This window comes from Mauremys mutica, chromosome 11 (genome assembly GCF_020497125.1).
Source record: "Mauremys mutica isolate MM-2020 ecotype Southern chromosome 11, ASM2049712v1, whole genome shotgun sequence".
NCBI classification, from domain to species: Eukaryota; Metazoa; Chordata; order Testudines; family Geoemydidae; genus Mauremys; species Mauremys mutica.
Window position 1 is genome coordinate 1,215,263 of NC_059082.1, and position 13,577 is coordinate 1,228,839.

Here is a 13,577-nt window from a genome sequence, read left to right on the forward strand (position 1 = left end):
CTGCTTAGGTTTCCTTTGAAGCGTAAACTCTCCCTGTAAACCCAGGAACACCTTTTAGCTCAAAGAGCTCTCCACATCAAATCCAGAATGGCAGAGTTTCATAGAAAGACAGGAATTGCCAGACTAGATCAGACCCGAGATCCACCTAGTTCAGTATCCTGTCTCAGAGTAACTAGAACCAGATGCTTCAGAGGACAGTGCAAGAACCTTGCAGCAGACAGATGCCTGCCCACCCACCCATCCATTCCCCCTAAAAAGGTCTCATTCTGATCTGTAATAGTTAGAGATTGGCTTAAGTCTTGATGAATAAGGTTTAATGTCAAACATTTGGGAAGGGATAGGAGTTATGACAACTCTGGATATTCATGCCAATGTTCAATCACCTTTTTAAATTCTTGGCCTCAATGACTTCCTATGGCATTTAGTTCCACAGTTTAATCACACACCGTGTGAAAAAGTATTTCCTTTTATCGCTTGTGAATTTCCCACATTTTAATTTCATAGACTGTCCCCATCTTCTTTTCAATCTCTCTTAATAAGAGCTTTCCCCAGGCCTCTGATCATTCTAGTTGCTCTTCTCTGAAGCCCCTCTACTTCTGCAATATCCTATGTTAGATGGAGTGACCAACACAGCAGAGTATCCAGATGAAACTGGAGATATATAAAGGCATTATGATATTTTTAGTATTATTTTCTATGTCATTTCCTATGCACACCAACACTGTTAGTCTTTTGACTATAATTGCAAATTGCACAGAGGTTTTTATTGAGCGGTCTACAATAACACTCACGTCACTTTCTTAGGCCTTGGCTACACTGGCGCTTTACAGCGCTGCAACTTTCTCGCTCAGGGGTGTGAAAAAACACCCCCCTGAGCGCAGCAAGTTACAGTGCTGCAAAGTGCCAGTGTAAACAGTGCCCCAGCGCTGGGAGCGCGGCTCCCAGCGCTGTAAGCTAATCCCCTCGGGGAGGTGGAGTACCTGCAGCGCTGGGAGAGCTCTCTCCCAGTGCTGGCGCCGCGACCACACTTGCACTTCAAAGCGCTGCCGCGGGAGTGCTCCCGCGGCAGTGCTATACAGCTGCAAGTGTAGCCATACCCTTAGGTTGATACAGTTAATTTAGGAACTTGTAAGGCGAAGAAAAGTTTAAACTTTCTCTCCAATGTGCATTATTTCTCATTTATCAAAATTAAATTTCATTTGCAATCATGTTGCCCACTCCTCTAGCTTGTATAGGTCTCACTCTAGTTCCTCACAATCCTCTCTGGTCCTAACTATAACTCTGTGTACCCTATACGTTCTGTCACCTCACTGCACCCCACCTTTCCAGATACTAAACAAACATATTGAACACAGGACCTAGCACAGAACCTTACAGACTCCGCCCTTAACCTGTGGCCATGGTGAAAACTGACCATTTAATCCTACTTGTTGCTTTCTGTCTCCTAGCCATTTTTTGATCCATGACAACTTTGCCTCTCACCCCACGACAACTTCTTCAGTCTCTTGCGTGGGGTCTTCTCAGAGGCCCTTTGGAAATCTAAATATAGTATGTTAACTAGTTCTCCTTCATCCACTACTTTCTTGACGTGTTCAAAGAATTCTAAGAGATTAGTGAGACGATTTTCCTTTGTGGAATACATGCTGGTTAGACCCTATCAGATCATGATCTTCCAGGTGTTTGGTTGAATTGACAATTAACTAATTTGCCAGGTGCGGATGTAAGGCTTAGAGATCTATAATTCCCCAGATTTCTCCTACAGCCTTTTAAAAATTATGGCTGCAATATTTGCTACCTTCCAATTCTCTGGAACAGTGGCTGTTTTTAAATTAAAGATTGCATAATTTTGTTGGCAGCTACTTCTACTACAGTAACTCCTCACTTAACATCCTCCTGCTTAATGCTGTTTCAAAGTTACGTTGCTGCTCAATTAGGGAACATGCTCGTTTAAAGTCGTGCAATGCTCCCTTATAATGGCATTTGGCTGCCTGCTCTGTCCACTGTTTGTAAGATTCTGTGGAAGAGCAGCGACTTTACAAGGGAGCATTGCATAAGTTCCTCTTCTCTGCCTCCTCCCCCTCCCTCCCAGCACTTCCCCCACCGCCAAATGGCGGAGTTTAGGACTTTCGGGGGGGGAGGGAAGCAGGAGCAGGGATGCAGCGTGCTCTGGAGAGGAGGTGGAGGGGGGTGGGAAGAGGCAGGCCTGGAGTGGAGTGGGGACGGGAAGAGGTGGACCTGGAGCATCCCCCGGCACAGTCAGCGCCCGTTCTTCTCCAGGGAAGCTGCTGCTGCTGCAGTGCTTCCTAGCGTCCTTGCCTGCAGCGGGCTGTGCCTGTGTGAGGTAAGCCAGGGACACTTCCCAACCACAGTACAGTACACTACCATATACAATGCCTTTTGTCGGCCCCAAAAAATGTCCTTGGCACCTAACCCCCCGCATTTACATTAAATCTTATGAGAAAATTGGATTCATTTAACATTGTTTCACTTAAAGTTGCAATTTTCAGGAACAGAACTACAACATTAAGTGAGGAGTTACTGTACTTCCTAGTTATGTTCCTTCAGAACCCATGGATGGACCATCTGGGCCTGGTGACTTACTGCATTTTAAACGATCAGTTTGCTCCAGCACTACTACTTCAGTCACCTCAGTCGCTCAGAGCACTTCATCTTTGTTACCAGGAAAAAGTTTTTCCAAGAACCCAGGTGAACTTCCTATGTGCTCTTTTCTTCCCCTACACTTGAGAACATTTCAGACACTGTTCCTCTACTTTAGCCTCTCGACACAGGCCGGCTCCAGGCACCAGCTCAGCAAGCAGGTGCTTGGGGTGGCCAAGGGGAAGGGGTGGCACATCGGGCTCTTCAGCAGCAATTCGGAGGCGGGTCCTGCGGTCCCTCTCAGAGGGAAGGACCGGCCACCAAATTGCCTCTGAAGAAGAAGAAAGCGGCGCAGTGGAGCTGCCGCCGATCACCCCTCCCCCCCGCCGCTTGGGACGGCAAAAACCCTGGAGCCAGTCCTGTCTCTATGGTAAGACCAGAGGTGGCCTGAAAAGAGGGGAGGGAGGACGAGGTGTGTGGATGATGGTCGGGGGAGAAGGGGAGCTTCTTTACAATCTTCAGAGGTTGAGAAGGGCAGACATTTAAAAAAAGGTTTGTTCCCCTCCTGTTGTTTTTTCCCTCCAGCAGAAATGGAGGTTGTCTCCTCTGTTTGGCTTGGGACACCCTATAGAAAAGTTGAGAAAACAAAGGATGACAATATCACAAGTACTAAGGAAGTGAAACCTGAACAGTTAAGGAGGAAATGGATTTTTAGTTAGAATTTTTTTTAAAACGTTGGTTTTTAACACTTATTTTAGCTCAGCTTATTTTGACTGACACAGTTGGGAGCAAAGTTCTCCTTACTGAAGATTCAACATTACTCCTTGACAAAGGCTGAGAAACCTCAAACTGCAGTGCTCTTGGTCTCCAAGCTAACCTCCGTCAAAATTAGGGAAGACAAGAGTACGACACCTTTAAAATAAGCTTCTCTTTGGGGGAAAAGTGTATCTAAAAATGGGACAGACTGAATCAGGCCAACTTATTACAGTCTAATCACTGTGCCCATCACAATTGGTTTGGGGAAGGGGAGAGCACAGAGTGCAGCTAATTAAGGTTAAAGGGAGGAATGTGGTAGATCAGAATAAAAAAGAAAAGGTCAAAGCTCTATAAGCCCCACTTGGAATACACTGTCTGCCCCCAAATCCATTGCCTGAAATGAAGGGAACACCCCTGACATGCCCCCTAGGATGGACTGCTGTGCAGCAGCCAGGCCCTTGGGCCTCCGCCTCAAACAAGACAAATAAAAAGCACAGCAGCAGTTATATAAAAATGTGTATCCAAAAGAGACACAAACTAGTTCTTTTAGAAGGTTTATTTATATTGCAGTAGAACCTACAGGCCAAGCAGGTCAGGCCCCCATTATGCTAGATGTGACAGATATGGCAATTTCCTGCAATATCCTTGAAAAAAAATGTATTAAGTTTAATCATCTTTGGAGTTCACTGTAATAAATGCAAAGGTTCTGTATTATTGTGAGCCCTGGGAAATATTATGAACTTCAAAGGACTATATTGAACAAACGGGCCAGAGAAGAATGGGCTTTTGAACAAACAATGTCAATGGTTTGCCTGGGAAATCCCTATGGGGAGATGATTGCAAATTTCTCACCTCTGATTATGCAAAAAAACAACAACACAGTCTTTGGTAGCTACGCCCTGAGGAAGGAATCACTGTCTGCTGATTTCCTGTTCCTGGAATCTGAAAATCAAAGGCCCAAACTGCATAAAGGAAAGACTAACCAATGCACAAGCATGCTTGTGTTAAAAGAATGCTGCTATGAACTTGTCACCACAGAAAAACCGCCTGGTGGGGTTTGAAGGACTGACTCCTATCAGAGCCCCTGATAGAGTTGGGGTGATCTCTGGTGAGCTTATTAGCATGCGTGTAGGCCCCTTTATTGTTTTAATGTTTTCTCTGTAATGCTTTCACCACGCTTGTTGTAATGAAGGCCATTATCGGTATATCTACATCGCTTGGGGTGTAAAAATAGCACACCCCGAGCGACAGTCATACCCTGCTGTGTCTATGGAAGAGCTGCTCCTGTTGACATAGCTACCGCCTTGCAGGGAGGTGAGTTAACTGTGCCGCTGGGAGAAGCTCTCCCATCAGCATAGTAGCATCTTCACTAAAACGCTACCACGGCACAGCTGCACTGCTGTACATCACAACACGCCCTACCTTGTTCGTAGCCTTCGAAGAGTGAGCAAAGTGCAGACGCTGGCCAGCTTATTCCCAGCAAGCCAAGCTGCCTAACAGTGTAGGTAGGGAACTGTGCACCCTGGAACTAACCATGTCAGGAGGGAGACACACACGGGTCTCCACGCAAGAGAGGTGACAGCTGGGGAGCCGGAAGCCTAGAAGTGGGTGTCCTTGCTGGGCTGCGGAGGAGGAATACAGGTGCAGCTGCCCTGAGCTGGGACATCATGCACTGAACAAACATGTAGAAAAATCACAGTCCGTCTCTGAAAGAGCATCCAGTCTAAAAGCCGAGACATAGCGGGTGGACAGCAGAACAACTGGGTCGGGGAGTGGGAAGAGGCAGACAGGGTAGCAGGAACAGTAGAGTACGCGCAATTCCTAGTCAGTCAGGAGTAATAATGGCAACTCACCACCCACCTACACTAGCCGGTTCTTTTTATTATGGTCCCAATTTGGCAAGGGACTTAAACACATGCCTAACTTTAAGCATATGATTAGTTCAATTGACGGTAACGGGACTGTGCTAAAGTTAGGCATGTGTTAAAGTACCTTTCTGAAGTGCGGCCTAAGTCTCAATATAAAATTCATATGAAAAAATAAATCACATTTATCAACATATGGAACGTTTGTCTCGCTTAGCAGCAAATGTCCTGAAATAACCACCGTGGCTCATGCACAAATAGTCCACTGCCTATTCATTAACACAATGCTTCTGACAATCTCATTCAGCTGGTCTCTGAGGGGTATTTACTAAACTGGTTTACAAATCACAATCCCTTTATACTTTTTAGTCTAATAAAACTAAAACTACATCATAATGATTAAACAGAACACAAGCAGGCGAAAAGCAGTCCTATTTGGTGAAGAAACAATTTTACTTGCATACAGTTTGTAATAATAGTAAAGTTATCTATTTTTCTTTAACCCTGTATATGGAAAGAATGTGTTATCTGTATTTATGGAGCCTATCAGTCTAGCATATTCATAAAATGAGAACCATGTTGCAAGATGGCCATATGTATTTAGCCTGCAGTGGTGGAGTTTTTCCATTGGAAGGGTATTCTTCACTCTTTTTGTTGTTTAAATCATTTCTCTAGAATGGAGAGAGGGGCATGTCCATTTCTTTGCCAGAAGGATTTTCATTGCCATAATCAAGTACAAATACAGCTCCATACATTGTTTGATCAAAAAAATTTGAGGAAAGACTCCAATAGGAATGTTTCGTGAGTGAAAGGGAAGTCTAAACCATAATTAAAAATAGGCCCTTGGTTTCCTGCCAAAATTGGGTTACTTTCAACAGGTCCCCTGGAAATGGGGAAACTAGCTCCTATCCACAACCTTTCCAGAGTTCATCTGGGGATATTAGATTTCTTAGGGCTCCAACTAGCCTAGAATGCAGTTTTTAAATGGTTATGCCTGATCCACATTGGCCAGACAATCCATGTTTAAACAGAGTCCACCAAAACCACTGTATAATGGTGTTTAAAATCAATTCTGCTAAAACAGTTTAATCCTTAGTGTGAGGCCTTGGAGCAAATAAACTTAATTCATCTATGCCGCAAACAACTGGTCCGTTCTGACTGAAGCCTAAAGACTAACCAGGCTTCTCTACTTTTTGTGTTTCCAGTGTTTTTTTATATTTTAAGGAGTTTTAACCTCCCAGAGCTGCATCTTCTGCCTTGACCATCCCTCCCCTCTTGCAACACCATGTGTTTAAATAAAGTCTATTCATATTGTATTCTGTAGATTGATTAGAGATGATTGTAAGCAGGGAGAGCTCCTCCCCACATGCAATACTTTTCAAAGGAGGGAGTCACAAAAGAAGTTGGTTACCAGTCAGACCAGAGCTCTCATGAACAAAGCCATTGTGAAACTAGATTTTTTCTGAATTTTTCCAGAAGGCAGGTGAGATCTGTCTGCAGTGTACAAGAGGTGTAGATAAAAGAGGGCAGGCCAGAGTGGGTCCTAAACCTCAAATATTTGCATTAGATGAACGCAACTTATTCAACCAGGCTCTTCCCATCTCTAACTACTACGATCATAGGTACTTTTATATAACACTAGGCTAGTGATGAACTTCTTTTCCCTTCTCCGGGTTGAGTCTAACCCTTCCTTAGCCCAGAACGGTCCCATCAGCGGCTGTCCGGTCCCCCCAGAAGCACCGCGCACCCTGCTGAGAAGGCAGGCCCGGCCCGGCCCAGCAGCCAGCCTCCCTGGGCAGCACAGCGCTTCCCGCACGGACCCAGGGGCTGCTCCATGCAGGGCTCTGGACCCAGCTCCCCCGCCCAGCCCGGTCTGCACGGGGCCGGGGGGAGCAGCTGCACCGGGCCTAGCGGGTCTCTGCCCCCGAAGTCTGTGCAAGTGGCAGGCGCCTGGGGCGGGCGGTGCGAGCCAGGAGAGCAGCGAGCCGGGCCGGTGCCCTGGGCAGGGATCGGGGGACACGGAGCTGGGGCTGCGCGGCGCCCCAAGCGGGTGTCCCAGGCTCGCCGCCCGCCCCCGCGCCAGCCCGGCCCGCTCCCGGGGCGAGCCCCGGAACCCGGCCGCGGGGTCCCGGCCGCGGGCTCAACAGGTCCCGGGCCCGGGCGCGGCGCGGGGAAGTTGGCGGCGGGGCGGGGGCGTTGCCGGGGGCGGGGGGGGGGGCGGCCCCACGTGCGCCCCCCGCCGCCGCCGCCGCCGCCATCTCCCCGCCGGGAGCGGCCCGCGCCATGTCGGCGGCCCCGGGCCGGGCCTGAGGCGGCAGCCGGCGCCCTCCCCCCGCCCGCCCCGGGCCGGGACTCACCCTGGGCGCGCGGCCGGCGGGTCCCTGTTCCGGGCCGCTCCCGGCGGCAGGAAGCGAGGAGCGGGGCTGACGGGAAGGGATGCAAAGCAGCCGCGGCTCGGCTCCGCTCCCTTTTGTCTCCGCCCGCCCGCCGCCGCCCAGCGGCTCCCGGGCCGGTCCGCCAGGCAGGCTCGCCGCGAGCCCGGGGCTCGCCCCGCCCGCCCCTCTCCCGGCTCGCGGGCGGTGGCGGTTTCGCTTCCGAACCAAGTCACGCCCCCCCCGCCCCCCGCCGTGTCCGCACGGGAAGGGACCGGACCGGGGGCTCCGTGCAGAGCCGGGGCGGGGATCGGTCAGGTCCCCGAGCCGCTGCTCGGCCCGGCCCTGGGATCGCACCGGCAGTGAGGGGCTGAACGGCTCCATCTGCGCCTCACACCTGGGCGGTGACCGCTCCCGTGGGGGCCCCTGGCCACGAGTGCCACCCACATCACACCGGCCGCCGCTGGGAGAGCCCACAACTCACCGGTGCCGGGATCGAGCCAGAGTTCAGCTAGTCTGAAGGCCCCCAAACTTTTCATTCTGAGCCACCTTTTTTACTGTCTGTCCTCTGTAAGGGGCAGTAAAATAACTGGAAACGAACTGTGGCTGGGAGCCAGGCAGACTTAGTGAGCCTGAAGGACTATTGGTGCCGTGGGGCTGGCAGATAGGCATCTCACAGAACCCCACCCATAGGTGCTGGAACTAGGGGTGCGGGGGGGCTGCTGCCGCACCTGCCGGCTTGAAGTGGTTTCCATTATACAGAGAATTTACAGTTTGATTCAATGTCTCTCAGCACCCCCACTGTACAAATTGTTCCAGCTCCCCTGATCCCACCACTACAAGGATATTCTCTGTCTGTGATGCCATGAATAACCATGACACAGAGCAAAAGACCTGAAGCTATCTACAAGACCACCTACTCCCTGCCTGCCTCATCTGTTGTTAATAATATACACCAGACTCTAGCCAGTACTGCAGTCACCATGACTTACTGTCTTGGGTGATTTGACATCCATGCAGATGATGATTCCTCTGGGTTGTCTTCAAATCTCATGGTTGCAATGATCCTTAACAGACAAGCTTCATACAACACTTGGGAAGTCATACTTGGGGTTTTATTTTTGGCCTGTGATTGGGAGTGCATCTCTGTGTGTATCATGGTCTTATTTTCTATTGCGACATTGCCTAGAGCTCCCAATCAGGGCCCAGGGCCCTACTGTCCTTGGCACTGTACACACATAATAAAAAAATAGTCCCAGCCCCAAAGAGCTTATAATTCACAGATTCATCGATTCCAAGGCAGAAGGGACCATTGTGATCATCTAGTCTGACCTCCCCTGTAACATGGGCCATAGAACTTCCCCCAAATAATTCCTAGAACAGATCTTTTAGAAAAAAAAATCCAATCTTGATTTTAAAATTGTCAGTGATGGAGAATCCACCATGAGAGTTGGGAAACTATTCCAAGGATTAATTACTCCCACTGTTTTTACCCTTTCTATCCAGTCTGAGTTTGTGTAGCTTCAACTTCCAGCCGTTGGATCCTGTTAGACCTTCGTCTCTTAGACTGAAATACTGTACTTATATAAAAGCATTAAAGAGTCCTGTGGCACCTTATAGACTAACAGACGTTTTGGAGCATGAGCTTTCGTGGGTGAATACCCACTTCGTCGGATGCATCGAAAGCTCATGCTGCAAAATGTCTGTTAGTCTATAAGGTGCCACAGGACTCTTTCCTGCTTTTACAGATCCAGACTAACGTGGCGACCCCCTGATACTGTACTTATATAGACTATAATCAAGTTACCCCTTAACATTCTCTTTGTTAAGATAATTAGATTGAGCTCCTTGAGTCTATCACAATAAGATGTGTTTTCTAATCTTTGAATCAGTCTTGTGACTCTTCTGTGAACCCTCTCTAATTTATCGTCACCCTTGAACTGTGGACGCCAGAACTGGGCACAGTATTCCAGCAGTGCTTGCACCAGTGCCAAACAGAGGTAAAATAACCTCTCTACTCCTACTCAAGCTTCCCTTAGGCTAGGTCTACACTAGGGCGGGGAGTCGACCTAAGATACGCAACTTCAGCTACGTGAATAGCTGAAGTTGGCGTATCTTAGATCAATTTACCTGGCCGTGAGGACGGCGCTGAGTCGACCGCTGCCACTCCCCGTGCTGCAGTGCAGTTCCGGTGTTGACGGCAGAGCGATCGGGGATCGATTTTATCGCATCTACACTAGATGCGATAAATCGATCCCCAATAAATCGATCACTACCCGCCAATCTGGTGGGTAGTGTAGACATACCCTTATTTATACATCCAAACAAGAGTCACATTAGTCCTTTTGGCCACAGGATCGCAGTTGTATGCCACTGATTGTCCACTAGGAGCCAAAATCTTTTTCAGAGTCACTGCTTCCCAGGATAGAGTTCCCAGTCCTGTAAGTAGGGCCTACATTTGTTGTTCCTGTTTATATTTAGCCATATTAAAACACATATTGTTTGCTTGTGCTCAGCTTAACAAGCCTTCCAGACCGCTCTTTATCACTGACCTGTCTTCTTCATTATTTACCACTCCCCCAATTTGTGTGTCATCTGCAACTGTTAGCAGTGATTATTTTATATTTTCTTCTAGATCACTGATAAAAATATTGCACAATGTAGAGCAAGAAACAATTCCTGTGGAACCCTACTAGAAACCCACTGGTTCAACAGATGACTGACTGTTAAATTACATTTTGAGACCTATCAGTTAGCCAGCTTTTAATCCATTTAATGTGTGCCGTGCTAATTTTATATCATTCTAGGTTTTAAACAAAATATCATATGGTTACAAGTCAAATGAGTTACAGAAATATATTACATTAACACTATTACCGCTATCAACCAGATTTGTAATCTCATCAGAAAGAGCTGCTAAATTAGTTTGACAGGATCTTTTTCCATAAAACCATGTTGATTGGCTTTTCCTATGCTACCCTCCTTTTATTCTTAATTAATAGATTCCCATATCAGCTGCTCCATTATCTTGCCCAGGACTGACGTCAGATTGACAGGCCTATAATTACTCAGGTCATCCCACTTACCTTTTTCAAATATTGGTTAAACATTAGCTTTCTTCAAGTCTTTTGGAACTTCCCCAGTGTTCCAAGACTTATTGAAAATCAACATTAATCATCCAGCAAGCCCCTCAGCCAGCTCATTTAAAACTCTTGGTTACAAGTTATTCAGATCTGCAGATTTAAAAATGTCTCACTTTAGTAGCTGTTGTTTAACCTCCTTCTGAGATACTAGTGAAATGGAAAGAGTATTATCACAAAATATGACTACCTCATCTGTTTTTTCCCCAAATACGTAACAGAATATTTATTTAACACTTCTGCCATTTCTTCATTATTACTGATAGTTATACCATTTCCGTCTAGTAATGGACAAATACCATTGTCAGGATTCTTTTTGTTCCTAATATACTTTAAAAACTCCTTATTGTCCTTAACTCTGTTGGCCATAGATTTCTCCTTGTTTCCCCTTACTTCCCGTATTAATTTTCTACAATTAACCTTTATCTTGTGCAAACTAAGGTCAAAGTTTACCTCTCCCCGCTTAATCAGGATTGGCCCAACTTTGGAAATCAATGGACTTGCTTGGGTTCCAGAGTTCCCTGAATGAATGTTGTGCCTATGGAATATTACCGATGACCCCATAGAGGCTGAGAGCTCACAGAATAGAAGCTGGAATGGAAGGAAGATCAAGATTCAGAGTGGTGGAACTAGAGTAAGTGGAGGCTTAGCGATTAGGTGTAGTGACTGGAAGGTCAAAATTCCCAGACATGAGGGAGGAGGGTCAGATCTCACAACTTGGTAATGGGAGTGGTTGGTAGTTCAGAGCAGCTGCAGAGGGTGGTGTGTCAAAACTACTTCATTTTGTGGGGTTGGTCGGTTAAGAAACATGGCTCTCTAACTGCCTTATTCCAAAACTCACAAAGAGCTTTCAAGGTGACCACCAAACAAACTCCGCATGAATATCCATTCATGCAGACACGCTTCCACTAGTGTTTGTCACTTTCTTGTGAGTTTTCTTGTACAAATGTTTGCAAAATGCATCACAAATGCCATGAATGTAAGTTTGCAGTTTTTATTTAGACAATCACAATTTTGTGTGTGTGCAGAATTCACTCCTCTCCCAAAATAAGGCTTTCCACTTTAAAATAGGAAATGGAGCAGAACACATAACAGAGCTTATGGAACACCTAGAGTGTCCAGAGGGGGCTAGAAAAGGTTAGCATGATGAAAGAGGCAGAAGCACTTTTTGTGAAGTAAAATGACACGGAGGATCTGTTTCACAGGGAGTACACTGAATTTAACAAATAAATAACAAAGGTTAAGTGTAGGAACATTACAGAGGCTTGGTACTTGAATATGTATTCTGTCTAAATAATGAATGGTCTAGACAAGGTAAATGGGGTGTTCTTGTTTATCTTTTCCCACAATACAAGACTGGGAAGAGAGTCAATCCGATAGATAAGTGTAAGGCAACCACTAATTGCCTGGGGGTCGGAAGAAACTTCTCCTACAGGTAGGTTATTCCATTGCTCTCCTCTGAAGTGTCTGATACTACCCACCATGGACTAGATCTCCCTCAGCCACCCTCCTCTTCCCACCATTTTCTCCTGGCTCCTCCCCCACCCCCTGTTCAGCTGCCCTCCTGCCCTCTCCGTTCCCCCAGTGCCACCAGGAGGGCAGCAGAGCCGGCGCTGCAGGAAGTACCGCCCTAGGGACCCAGCCTGACAGCCCCCTGCAGCCCTGCCCTGTTTAACAGTGGCGAGTGGCCCAGGCGTGATCTGGGCCACCACAGACAGTGTCTGGCCTGATCCCGACCCATTGAGCCTGGCTCTAATGATGTGTGGACCCAGCCCAGCTGTGACCGCTAGGCCAGAGGCCTGCCCCGGCCCCTCACACTCTGCTTTGTGGTTCCTGAGGCTCCCCACACCCCGCTCAGCCAGCCGGTCCCCCAGGGACAGGGCCCTCAGCAGCCTGAATCAGCCAGTCTGTGCCCACGGGGATCGGATCTGCCAGTCACTGTGTCTACTGAGACTCCCCACAACCCGCGCCTGGGTCAGTCAATTGATGGCTTGGCAGAGCCCTTCCCCCTGCCCCCCAGAAGAGGGGGGATTATTCCAGAGTAGCCCATGTGGCCCCAGGGGCTCTGATCAGCCAGTGTCCCCCAGCCACATGCAGCCCACCAGTGCCCCCGAGCTGCTCAGTACAGCCAGCCCCCCACCATGGCCCCCACCCCCTCCTGATGGCTCCCATGGCCCCAGGAAGGGACTGCCCCATCCCTCTGACCTGCTGCCTCCCTCCACCATCCCAGTGGCCCCCACTCCACAGGAGGGGACTCCTCGGATCCCTTTTTCTCTCTGTCTCATGGGGTTGGTGTGACACACACGGCAGACTTCTCAGGAGAGCCCCCACTTCTCTCTAGGCTTTGGTTTGTGGAGCCTGTCAGCCCGCAGCTGCCCTCCATGTCTCATGGCCTGATTCACGTTCTCTCCCATCCCTGGCGTTCTTCCTATCTCTAACCATGCAGTGGCTCTGATCTCAGTCATTTCTGTCTTCCTTCCCCCGCCCAGTGCAATTGCTCCACAGTTCTTCCTCCCACACACTTGCATTATAAGGGGAGTCTTCTCTCTCTCCACTCTGACTCAGTGTTTGCTCTTCAAGCCCCTATACCAGTGAACCTTTCTGAGGCTGTGACAGACGATTAACAATTTGCACCTTGATTCAACAGTCCATCCATGTTTAGCAATGCACTTAAGCATACACTTAACTTTAGTCACATGCTTAAGTCCCACTGACTTCAGTGATTTCGCTGGGGGTATTCCCTTGTGAGGAAGTCTGCCGGGTTTGTGACCCCTGTGTGCCCGCAAAGGGGCATACAAGCGCTGCCGTGGCGACAAGGGTCAGGGCCCTAGGGTTGACCCAGCTTC

General features: G+C 48.3%; 1 protein-coding gene across 3 annotated transcripts in view; it reads right to left on the reverse strand.

Annotated features, from left to right (window-relative positions):
- Window positions 1-8,153, reverse strand: part of ZNF710 (zinc finger protein 710) — a 43,954-nt gene extending 35,801 nt beyond the window's left edge. For 2 of the 3 annotated variants that reach the window (XM_044979401.1, XR_006572395.1), the window contains exon 1: window positions 7,577-7,756. The gene's annotated coding sequence lies outside the window, so the exon portion shown is untranslated. Of the gene's footprint in view, window positions 1-7,576; window positions 7,757-8,075 lie in introns of those variants that run through there. The other variant, XM_044979402.1, reaches the window with a different exon arrangement.
- Window positions 8,154-13,577: the final 5,424 nt, after the last annotated feature.